At 42.9% G+C, this 13,249-nt stretch overlaps 2 pseudogenes; both read left to right on the top strand.

Moving 5' to 3' along the window:
• Window positions 1-3,192: 3,192 nt before the first annotated feature.
• LOC142425944 (large ribosomal subunit protein uL5-like) lies at window positions 3,193-4,048 on the top strand (annotated as a pseudogene).
• A 7,898-nt stretch (window positions 4,049-11,946) lies between these two features.
• LOC142435048 (RNA-binding protein 3 pseudogene) lies at window positions 11,947-12,766 on the top strand (annotated as a pseudogene).
• Window positions 12,767-13,249: the final 483 nt, after the last annotated feature.

Here is a 13,249-nt window from a genome sequence, read left to right as displayed (position 1 = left end):
CTGAGAAAGAAGAAGCCACTCACTCTTACGAGCCAGTTCTATGTTCAAACCTACCCTCCAAAAGGAGCAAAATCCCTAAGAAGTGGAAGGAAGAAGAAAAACCTATAACAGAGACAGAATAAACAGCCTTAGAGGTAGGCAGGGGCCAAGTGAATGTAGTGTCTCAGAACCTAGGGGAAAAGAGTTGTTTAGGAACGAGGAAGATTGGGAAAGTATTATTTTGGACTGGCCAATATCTATTCCTCCCTCTTCTGAAGACTTTCTTCCTTCTCTTTGAATCAGTCATTAATTCAGGCACCTGCCTGTCTTTAGCTAGTAGGTAGGTTTATGACCTAAGATATGCCAAGACTGATAAGTACAAGGAAGCTTCCAAAGATTTGTGGGGCGGGGGGGGGGGGATATTGAATGAAAATAAAATAAAAGTTTTCCATCAAGTTTTTTTAAAAAACTTGTTATTGTGAATTGAGTGAAGGTTTACAGGGCAAAAAAAATCCGTTTGCGGGGAGGGAGGGGAAAAATGAGGAGCTGATGCCAGGAGCTTAGGTGGAGAGCAAATGTTTTGAGAATGATGAGGGCAATGAATGTACAAATGTGCTTTATACAATTGATGTATGTATGGATTATGATAAGAGTTGTATGAGCCCCTAATAAAATTATGTTTTTAATCAGTTTGATAGCAATTGGTACATATTCTTTTTCATCTCATTCCCTGCAATCCCCTCAATGTAGCACTGTTCATTCCTCCTCTATTTCCTACCTCATTCCTCCTACTTTCCTAACATTACCCTTAGATAAATGCTACCCCCTCAATCTCAAATGGATTATTGTAAGGTGTGTGCACCGCTATATTTTTATCGTTCCCCTTATAAACCTGCCTTTGACTGGCATGAGAATTGGGTTCCTAGTGGTGAGTTCAGCTCCAGACCCTAAGAGTGACCACGGTCACCCAGGACGATAGAGATTCCACCATTCACTATCCAAACAGCAAGGCTAGTCTCTCATAATTTTGAGCTTCATTCCACATTTTTCTCCCACTTTATCCAGGACCTTTTAATGCGATCCATTTCAAAACAGTTGGTAGTAGTAGCCAGGGACCTTCTAGTTCTGATCTCAGGGCTGGGGAGACTGCTGTTTCGTGGTTCATGATTCTACGGACTAATTGATTCCATGTGTCTGGGATTTTCACCACTTTTTTTTCCTCCAGATGGCGAAAGAACAACAGTTGCCACTTAGATGTTCAAAAAGCCATGGAGCTGTTGAAGGTGCCTTGTGAAACTACTTGATTCTCACCTATGTCACTCTCTGCCTTCCCTTTGGTTTTACACGACTTTTAGCCTTCCTATCAAAAGATAAAGCGTCTAGGGTCTTAAAGACTTGAAGGTAAACAAGCGGCCATCTAGCTCAGAAGCAACAAAGCCCACATGGAAGAAGCACACCAGCCTGAGTGATCATGAGGTGCCGAAGGGATCAGTTATCAGGCATCAAAGAACAAAAAATCATATCATTGTGTGCTCACCTTCCAGATATGATCACTGAAGACAAACGGTGAACAAGCAAATGTGATGAAGAAACCTGATGGTGCCAGCTTATCAAAAGATATAGCCTCTGGGGTCTTAAAGGCTTGAAGGTAAACAAGCAACCATCTAGCTCAGAAGCAAAATCGTATCATGAATGAGGGGGAGCGCAGAGTGGGGAACCAAAGCCCATCTGTAGGCAACTGGACATCCCCATATAGAAGGGTCTCGGGGAGGAGACGAGCCAGTCAGGGTTCAGTGTAGCAACAATTAAACACAACTTTCCTCTAGTTCCTAAATGTGTCTTCTCCCCAAACCCCCCAACCATCATGATTCCAGTTCTACCTTACAAATCTGGCTAGACCAGAGCATGTACACTGGTACAGACAGGAACTGGAAACACAGGGAATCCAGGACAGATGATCCCTTCAGGACCAGTGGTGAGAGTGGCGATACTGGGAGGGTGGAGGGAGGGTGGGGTGGAAAGAGGGAACCGATTACAAGGATCTACATATAACCTCCTCCCTGGAGGACGGGCAACAGAACAGTGGGTGAAGGGAGATGTCGGACAATGCAAGATATGACAAAATAATAATTTATAAGTTATCAAGGGTTCATGAGGGACGGGGGAAGCGGGGAGGAAGGGACAGGAAAAAAGGAGGGGCTGATGCCAAGGGCTTAAGTGGAGAGCAAATGTTTTGAGAACGATGAGGCAATCACTATACAAATGTGCTTCTCACAATTGATCTATGTATGGATTGTGGTGAGTTGTTTGAACCCCCAATAAAATGATTTTTTTAAAGATAAAGACTTCTAGCCTTCAAAAAAAACATTTTTTCTTTGATTAGGGAGAGCCAGATTTTGTTACTTAAAACCAAAGCATCCTAACAGATACAAAGGAATAAAAGTAGTGTTAGATGCTATAAGGAAAAATCTTAAAAACCAACAAACTCACTTCCATTCAATTGATTCCAACACAGAGTGACCATATATAGGCTAGGGAGATCTGGCCCTGTGAGTTTCTGAGACTACGACTATTCACGGTAGTAGAAAGTCCTGTCTTTCTCTCGAGGAGCGGCTCGTGATTTCCAATTGTGATCACACAGCCCACCTCATAACCACTATGTCACCAGGGTTCCTTCCTATAAGGAGAAAAAGGGGAAGTAAATCACAGGGAACTCCAAAAAAAGAGGTAGTGGAAAGAGGAAAAAATCAAATTAGGAATGTATGCTAACATGTGAAAATGTTTCTTCACACCTCTGAGATGATTTCTTCTTGCATAAAATGCAAGAAATGTGACACAAGTTATAAATAACACGGTCAAATCCAGATGTGACCTTGGCACCATGGCGGCCATCTCGCTACTGGAATGAGGAGGAAACTAGTAAAAAGAGAAGCGCAGAGTCAAGAGAATGTTAGGGTAGCAGAGAAACAGGATCCTGAGTGTTATATTATGTCTACTATATGCCCTATTCCTGGATTTAGTTAAGATAATAAAATATCCTTTTTTCCTAAGACTGAATGAAGGTTTTCTGGTATTTGTCCCGAACTAAGGGAAGCATGCAGTTCTTGTTCAGAAGATTGGGACATGTCCAGCAAAGGCACCAACATGTAAAAGCTTTAGAAGTAAAAAAAGAAGGTTGTGAATGGCAACTGACTATAACTAGATCAGGCCCCTATGAGAAAAGTGTTAGAAGTGAAGTCTAAGAGGTGAGGAGGCCCTGCTTGCTAAGCCAAAAAGAGTGTATCGTTTGAAAAATTGGGGAACAAAGTATTCTAAACAGGATTATGCCATTATCAGAATCGAATTTTTTAAACATCACTCTGCCAGTAGTGAAGGAAGTACAAAGCTGGAAGCAAGGGCGTTTTTTAGGGGTGTTTATGAGAGTTGATGATGGTCTGTCCTGGGAAAAAGCCTCATGATGGAATAGAAAAGACAAATTATGGGACTATCTTAAAAACAAAATTAGCAGATGAGAAAGGTGATAAAGAAGAATAACTGATCTCTTCCCGTTCTCCAGTGAGGAGCAGGATCAAGGTAAAAAAGAGAACCCTACGCAGGAGCCCCACATCCTCACATCTGTGTGTGGAAGATCAGAGACAGACGCATCTGGGCAGCCAACATGCTGGAGCAGCTCACTGGCCAGACCCCTGTCTTCAAAGCCAGATACTTTGGCATTAGTAGAAATGAAAAAATTGCCATCCTCTGCAGTCTGCGGGGTCAAGAGAAAGGAAATCTTGGAGCAAGATCTAAAGGTGTGGGAGTGCAAGTTACAGAAAAATAACTTCTCTGATACTGGAAACTTTGGATTTGGGATTCAAAAACACATCGATCTGGGGATCAAATAGGACTCTAGCATCGCTATCCACGGCCGGCCTGGAGTTCTATGTGGTGCTGGGGAGGCCAGGCTTCAGCATTGCCAACAGGAAGCTCAGAATAGGCTGCATCCGGGTCAACCCCAGAATCGGCAAACAGGTGACCATGCTATTGGTTCCAGCAGAAGTAGGATGGGATCATCCTTCCTGGCAAATAAATTCTTGTTTGCAAAAGGCCAATAGAAGTTTACAGCTGTGTAGGATATGACAAAATAATGATAATTTATGGATTGTCGGGGGGGAGCAGGGAGGGAGGGAGAAAAATGAAGAGTTGAGTAGAAACCAAATGTTTTGAGAATAATGATGGCAACAAATATATAGGTGTGCTTGACACTATGGATGTATGTATGGATTGTGATAAGAATTGTATGATCCCCCTTACAGAAGGGTCTCAGGGAGGAGATAAGCTAGTCAACGTGTGACGTAGCAACAATGAAACACGAGATTTTAGCATTAGTAAAGTCAGACACCAGCGGGACACCATTGATAAAACTCATATCCTGGTGAAATAGTCACATGGCAGCCGAAAACCATACACCCTAGCTTGTCGTGCATTCTTTCCAAAAATCAGGACTTTTTAAAATGCCTCAGGACATGGGGAAAATTGTTAAAAATCAGGACAGTCCCGCCAAAAGCAGGACATCTGGTCAGCTTACATCTAGTTCCTAAATGCTTCCTCCTCCCCCACTAACATGATCCCAATTCTACCTTACAAATTTGGCTAGACCTGAGGATGTACACTAGTACAGATAGGAACTGGAAATGCTGGGAATTCAGGGCGGATGATCCCTTCAGGACTAGTGGTGAGAGTGGCAGATACCAGGAGGGTGGAGGGAGAGTGGGGTTAAAAGGGGGAACTGATTACAAGGATCTACATATAACCTCCTCCCTGGGGGATGGACAACAGAAAAGTGGGTGAAGGGAGACGCTGGACAATGCAAGATATGACAAAATAATGATTTATAAATTATCAAAGGTTCACGAGGGAGGCAGGAGCGGGGAGCGAGGGGAAAAATGAGGAGCTGATGCCAAGGCATTAGTGGAGAGCAAATGTTTTGAGAATGATGAGGGCAATGAATGCACAAATATGCTTTACACAATTGATGTATGTCTGGATTGTGATAAGAGTTGTATGAGCCCCTAATAAAATGATTTTTAAAAAACAGGGCTTTGTACTAGGGTAAAGAGGCACAGTCTTGGAAACTCACAAGAGGGGTTCTACCTATAGGTTCACTATGAGTTGGCATCCATCAGATGGCAGTGAGTGAGGATTGGAAGCAGCATTTCATCCGTCCTGCCATAGTCTGTTGACTACAAGGGAGCCAAAGATCCCTGGTGGCACTACAGGTAAGCATTGGGTTTCAAAGTCACCAGCTGCTCTGAGGGAGAAAGTTGAGACTATAGGCTTCCTTAAAGATTTATAGTCTTAGAAGCCCTATTACTGGATGACATCAGGGTTATAAGAGAATCCAGCCCCCACTTAAGGGGAGAAGGCATGAATGTCAGACAATACAAATCACTCAGGACCATTTTAACCAAAAGCCAAACCCTTTGCGACAGAGTCTCTTCTGACCCACAGTGACCCTGAAGGAGAATATAACTGCCCCATAGGATTTCTAAGGCTGTAAATCTTTATGGAAGCAGATTAAATCTTTCTCTTGCAGAACATACTGGTGAGTTTAAACTGCTAGCTGGGTGCCTGACTACTGAACCACCAGGGTCCACGGACATCATTATAACCACCAAAACCCACTGCCATCAAGTCTATTCTGACTCACAGCAACTCTGTAGGACAGACTCAGTATAGGCCAGAGCTCCTTAGGGTTTCTGAGACTAAATCTTCACAGGAGCAGACAGTCTCATCTTTCTCCAGCGGAGCCGATGGTGGCTTTGTACCACCAGCCTTTCAGGTAGCAGCCCAATGTCTTACCACAGCACTACCAGGCTTCCTTGGTGGCCATTACACAGGCCACTTGTTATTGTAGAAGCCAAGCTTGACTAGATCCTATGTAGAGAACTCAAATAAGCCTAAAAAGAGACTTTGGATTTTGCTGACATGAAGCTCTTGGGAACCACATGTCTCAGTGGAACAGTGCAAGCTTGGACCATGTGACCTAGATTTAGGAGTGAGATGAAGATGTGCAGAATCTTAGGGTTGACTTCTAAAGAAGAGAAGAAAAGTGGTGGGTAAGTGACTTGAAAGATAGGATGTCAGGTCTCTCTAAATAAGATAGGCTGGATGAACAATCTGGAGGAGAAAGCAACATGACCGACAGTTCCAGGGGGACGTGGGAAGGGGGTAGGTGGGAGTAAAGGAAATGGTGTTAACAAACCCAGGGACAAGGGAACAAAAAAGTGACCCAAATCAATGGTGAGAAGGGTGCAGGAGGCCTGGTAAGACATGATCAAGGGTAATGTAACCAAGAGGAATCACTGAAACCCAAATGAAGGCTGAGCATGATAGTGGGACAAGAGAAAAGTAAATGGAAATAGAGGAACAAAACTAGGGGACAAAGGACATTTATAGAGGTCTAAAAAAAGTATGTACATATATAAATATATTTATATATGATGATAGGGAAATAGATCTATGTGCATATATTTATAGGTTTAGTACTAAGGTAGCAGATGGACATTGGGCCTCCACTCAAGTACTCTCAATGCAAGAGCACTTTGTTCTATTAAACTGGCATTTCATAATGCTCACCTTCCCGACAAGATCGCTGAAGACAAATGGGTGCATAAGCAAATGTGGTGAAGAAAGCTGATAAAGCCTGGCTATCAAAAGATATAGCATCTAGAGTCTTAAAGACTTGAAAGTAAACAAGTGGCCATGTAGCTCAGAAGCAACAAAGCTCACATGGAAGAAGCACACCAGCCTGTGTGATCACAAGGTGTCGATGTGATCAGGTATCAGGCATCAAAGAACAAAAAAATTTTTAAAAAAAATTAAAAAAGAACAAAAAAATCAAATCATTGTGAATGGGGTGGAGTGCTGATTGGGGACCCAATACCCATCTGTAGGCAACTGGACATACCCTTAAGAAAGGATCGCAGGGAGGAGATAAGCCAGTCAGGGTGCAGGGTAGCAAAAATGAAACATACATCTTTCCTCTAGTTCCTAAATGCCCCCTTCCCCTGTCCCCCCACTATCCTGATTCCAATTCTACCTTACAAATCTGGCTGCCCAGAGGATGTACACTGGTACAGATAAGAACTGGAAGCATAGGGAATCCAGGACAGATGATCCCTCCAGGACCAGTGGTGAGAGTGTTGATACCGGGAGGGTAGGGTAGAAAGGGGGAACCCATTTCAAGGATCTACATATAACCTCCTCTCTGGGGGATGGACAACAGAAAAGTGGGTGAGGGGAGATGTCAGACAGTGTAAGGTATGACAAAATAATAATAACTTATACATTATCAAGGGTTCACTAGAGAAGGGGTGAGAGAGGGAAAATAAGGAGCTGATACCAAGGGCTCAAGCAGAAAGCAAATGTTTTGAGAATGATGATGACAAGTGTACAAATGTGCTTGACACAGTGGATGTATGTATAGATTGTGACAAGAGTTATAGGAGCCCCCATAATAAAAAGAAAAAAAGAGAAAGATGGGATAGAAGGAAACGTTTTTTGTTTTTTTTTTAGCATGTAGGGAATTTAAACAAGAGCAGGTCTTGAAAGGAAGGGTTCAGTGGAAGAGTCTGGAGATAGGAAAGGGAAATAATAAAGAATTTACCAAGCCATAGGCATCTACTGAGGGCACTGGTGGTTCAGTGGTAGAATTCTCACTTTCCACCCAGGTTTGGTTCCCAGACAATGTCCTGTGGAGGCTTGCATGCTGCTATGATGCTGACTAAATTTCAGCAGAGCTTCCAGGCTCATACAAACTAGGAAGAAAGGCCTGGCAATCTACTTCCAGAAATCATCCCATGAAAACCCCAGGGGTCACCATAGTTTGACCCCTAGTTTAACATGGGCATGGAACAGAGCCAGGCAGAAGTTTGCTCTATTGTGAACAGGGCATCAAGCAGGGGGCCAACTGCATAGTAGCTAACAACAGGCCTTTTACTGGGCACTGAGGATAGAAAATTGGACCAGTTCTGTCCTCTGGTTTCAAAGTTCACAACCCAGAGGGACAAATGGACAACAGTGGGATGCAGAGCTAGAGGTGGGTGCACAGAGGTAGTCTTAGGGAATGCAGGGGAAGAGGCTGGAGCATGAAAAACTAGAAAGGGAGAGGCACAGCCTTGGGGAGCACTTCAAAGACAGGAAATGACAGACAAGTTCTTAGTACCTACCCTCCACTCACCAAGTCAGCATTTGGCAGAGGTTTCTAGGATCTGAAAAGAAACATAAGCTAGTCAGAGGAATGAGGAAATGCCTTCTGATCATCACTGAGTCTAGCTTAAGGCTATCCAGGTGTTTAATTTCCCAGCACTTCCTGCTTCCTCTAAGCTGGGGTTGTGAGAGTAAGAACTGAGATCAAAGCTCAGGTTGCCCAGATCCCATTTCATCACAGGATGATTAGAAAGCCACTCTCAAAGTTCACAGCCAGGGGGAACCAATTACAAGGATCTACATATAACATCCTCCCTGGGGGACGGACAACAGAAAAGTGGGTGAAGGGAGACATCAGACAGTGTAATAAGATATAACAAAATAATAATTTATAAATCATCAAGGGTTCATGAGGGAGGGAAGAGTGAGGGGTAAAAATGAGGAGCTGATACCAAGGGCTCAAGTGGAAAGCAAATGTTTTGAAAATGATGATGGCAACAAATGTACAAATGTGCTTTACACAATGGATGGATGTATGGATTGTGATAAGCGTTGTACAAGCCCCCAATAAACTGATTTTAAAAAACAAAAACAAACAAATAAACATACAAATTCAAAACAAACAAACAAAAAGCACTGAGCAGCCAGGAGAATAGAAGCCTATGTCCCTTACCCAGATAAAAGGAACCTGAGGCAAGATAGTGAGGGGAGGTACTAGTCCATATCCTTAGCAGATCTTCTCAGACCCTTGAATCCAGACCCCTCATCAATAGTCAGTTTGTACTCCATAAAGGAGAAAGCTACTACCTTTTAGATTCTGACGCTACATAGAGTTTCCGAAGCTGAAAGTCTTTACCGGAGCAGACAGCTTTATCCTTCCTCGGAGCAGCTGGTGGGTTTGAACCACCCCAGCCTTGATGTTAGCTGTCCAGTGCTGTATTCGAACTTACATTCTGGGCGCCCTGGTTTACATAAGGGTATGAATGGCAGTGACAGCCCCAAATCCAACTGCAGAATCACCACACAATTAAACTTCCATCCATTCTATAGACTCTTACCCACAGGTAGAATGCCTTGGAGAGTGGATTGCCTCTACCCTTCTCTGGCTTGCCCAGGGAGGGGCAGTCTTTCTGGGGCTGCCTAGGTACGTTCTTGATGGAGGTCACCATACTGGGGACAGTATAGACTCAGCCTAGTCATGAGCCATGCCTTATCAGTTTGGCCCTACTTTGGTCAGAAGGCCCTGGATCAATCTTGTAAACCCTTCTATCTAACAATATATGTCCCAATCACGTGGTCCTGTCCCTGCTTCTGTAGTCCCACCTGTAACTGATGCATTGATCTGCCACCAATCATGCTTTCTTGACAGTTTCCCTTGCCCACCCAGCCCTTTTAAGGATTGGTATCACAATGAACACTTCAGCATCCTTTGAACCTTGTGTTGGCGGCCTTCCTCGTCTGGATGATGTATCTATGCCTTTGTGTTGTCTTTGTCTCTGAAGACTTGAGTTATATTCCAATGAAACCCAGGACTTATTGGGGGGAGAAACTGTGGGGAAGTGAGGGTAAAGAGGAAGTGATATGAAGGAGTTCATGAAGGAAAAGAATGTTTGGAAACGGATTGTGGTAGCAATTGTACAACACTGCTTCATGTGATTGACCTATGGAATTGTTGCAGGTTCAAATAAATGACAACCACTATAATGTCCTGAAATTTAGAAGAGTCTTTTATTGGGTTATAACTGGAATGGGAGAATATAAAAGCTATCCTTCAAATTCCAGCTCCAAGTGAACATTTCGGTGACTTAAAAGGCAAAAATTCATTTATCACTTATCAGGGACTTAAGCAAGCATATGACAAAAGCAGAAAGCAAAGTTAATATTAACATTCTTTTAGACTTAGTGAGTGTTACAGGGTTCAGGATTGATTAAAAAATCCTGGATACAACATCAAAAGGAGCAATATTAATGAATAACAAAATTAATTACAATGTCCTGATCCCAAGTACATTCTAAAATCAGTCACTAATGGGGATTTCCAAGAAGGGAAGGGGGAAGGAGGCAGGCCATTCAACAGTCAACAAAATGGGGTCTCTCTGGCCAGCCTGCTTCAAACAATATTAGTTCCCAATGGTTGCGAAACTAATTAATTAATTAGTTAATGTTCCAGATGGGGTCTCTTTTATACCCTAAAACAACGCTCACCTAACAGCACCACCAGGACTACTTCAGGGGGGGGGGGGTCCTCAAATCCAGACTCATTCCCAGGAACTCAAGGCTAAATGTCTTTTGATCTAATAGTATGTCATTCATGTAACTGCTACAAGTAGGGACCAAGGGCTCGAAGGAGTAGCAAACAAGTAGGGAAGGCGTGACGAGAGTCAGGCCCTAGTAGGTCAGTGATCCTCCCGAGTACCACCTGTGGAAGGTACATAAGCCTCAGGCACTTGTACAGTCACCCCAGCTGGAAATAGTAACAAACTAAGTTGGACACAGAATTTCATAACAGTTATTTTGTTTTGTAGGAGGTTCATGGCAGTTTGGCTGTGTGTAACCACACTTTGAAGTGTGAGGAATTAAGGTCCATAGAAACAACACAAAAAATGGAGGGACAGGGACCTCTAGATAAAGGTTCCAGCCTCCTTATCCTCTACTGGGACAACTCTGGGTGTTGTTTTCCACAATTTCTCAAATAATTTCGTGGGGCATTGAGCTCCCGTTGTGCACCGCATTAACTAATTAATATATTGTTTCTTCTCCCTTATTCATCTCATTTCCTTCCTTCCTTCCTTTCCTCTAATTCCTGGGATCCTCTTTCACATAAATGACTGTACTCCAGGCTTGTCTCACGGTCTGACTTTGAAGGAACCCCAGTGAAGACACTTGATCTTATGGATTGACTATGCCACCAAAATATATGTGTTGAAAATCCTAACCTCTATGCCTGTGGTTATAATACCATTTGAGGGTGAGCTTATTTTGTTACGTTAATGAAGAACTTCTGTAGGGTGTATCTTGAGTCAATCCCTTCTGAACTATACAAGAGGTTAAGGACGCAGCAGAGTTGAGACAGGGAAGAGAGCTGCCAAGCCACATGAAGATTTTCCAGAAGCAGAAACTCAAGAGACCTTCCTTCATATCCTTTTCAGAGCATTGGGTAGTGGTAGCCAAGCATCATCCAGTTCTTCCAGTCTCAAGGTTGTGAAGACTGATGGTCGCATGTTCTATCAGTCCATTGGACTCTTTCCAGGTGTCTTTCGATTTGTGTCACTTTTCTTTCCTCTGGGCAGGGAAAGACCAAGAATTGCACCTTAGATGGCTGCTCATAAACTTTTTAAGAGCCCCGTTGATGCTCAACCAAATTAGGATGTAGAACATTGTCTTTGGGAACTGTTATGCCAATTGACCTTGGTGTCCCCTGAGACTGTGGTCCTGATCCCCCAGGCCCGGGGACTTGTTCCCTCAGGCAGGGTATCTGGTTCTGTCTAAGAAGTTTTCATCATCACTTGTCTGTTCATCTGTACTATTGTGGTGGTTTGCTTGTTGCTGTGATGCTGAAGGCTATATCAATGAATACGAAAGCGCCTTAGAGATTCCACTTTAAAATGACAGATTTGGGAAAATAAAAGGCTTCTAACATGTGTTAGGTTTAAATAAAGTAAATTTCAGAATGTTTAAAGTTTTGAATGTAAAAAAATAAACTGCTCATTCTCGCTGGTCTTCGGCGCTAGCTGTTGTTACTCTTGCTGTTCTGTTCCAGGACCCAAATTCACTGCCATGTCTTCTGAAGAAGGGAAACTCTTCGTGGGAGGTCTTAACTTCAACACCGATGAGCAGGCGTTGGCAGATCACTTCAGCAGCTTTGGGCCTGTCTCTGAGGTGGTGGTCTCAAGGATCGGGAGACTCAGCGATCCCGGGGATTTGGTTTTATCACCTTTACCAATCCAGAACATGCTTCAGATGCCATGCGAGCCATGAATGGAGAGTCCCTGGATGGTCGCCAGATTCGTGTGGATCACGCAGGCAAGTCTGGGGGGGGCGGGGGGGGCGAGGGGGTGCCTCTGGTGCTCATGGGCGTGGTCGCAGCTACTCCAGAGGTGGTGGGGACCTGGGCTATGGGGAGCAGCAGGTGTGACAGTCGACCTGGAGGATACAGATATGGATACAGATGGTCCAGAGACTACAGTGGCAGAAGGGGTTATGACCGCTATTCTGGAGGAAATTATAGAGATAATTACGACAACTGAGATGAGGCGTGCACATAATGTAGATACACACGGAATAAAAATTCTTCTGAACCAGGATTGTCCTTCCAGATGGCTGTATTTATAAAAGATTTTTGAGCTGCACTGAAACATCTTTGTTTTAGTACATCAACTTCTATTTTTGAATTAAGCTCCCAGGGTAGCCTGTTAAAAGACCTTTTAGTAAACACCATGTTTTTAAAACTTTTTTCTCCCATTTAAAGACAAATTCTGCGACATTTGTAGAGTCTGGGTATTTTTCCTTTGACCAGTTTTCTAGTTTGGGCACTCAGGATTATTCTGGCAAACAATTTCAGCCAGGCCGATTTTTCCCCCCTTTTAATTATTGAGTATCTATAAGGAACATTTTACAAGTTTTGTACACAATGTTTCTTTTTCATGGTTAGAAATTTCTGAATGTACCTACAAGAAATCTGCATCGATAAAATTGATTACTTAGAGGTATTGTTTTACTCTATATTGAAATCACCACCCTGATTATATAGAAGAGCTTAAAAATGTTTGTGAATGTCAGTATTGTTTTAATACTGGGAGAAAAAATATTCTGTTGTGTTTCATGTAGTGTTAGGATGTCCTTCATGGAGCCAATTTAAAAGATGAAATCTGAAAAAAAATAAAATAAACTATCACAAGAATAACTAGGACATTTGTGCAATCCAAGGGTAGGACAGACTACTTGACACCAATGTTAGAAAGTACAATGGAAAATACTGAGTTTTACTAATGAAACTGAAAATTAAAAAAAAAGAAAAGAAACCGAAAATTGTGCAACATAAGCAAGGTTAAGCACAAAAGGATGAACTAGGAAAAGAGCT

This window comes from Tenrec ecaudatus, chromosome 1, assembly GCF_050624435.1.
Source record: "Tenrec ecaudatus isolate mTenEca1 chromosome 1, mTenEca1.hap1, whole genome shotgun sequence".
NCBI lineage: Eukaryota > Metazoa > Chordata > Mammalia > Afrosoricida > Tenrecidae > Tenrec > Tenrec ecaudatus.
This window is presented reverse-complemented; position numbering and strand designations above follow the sequence as displayed.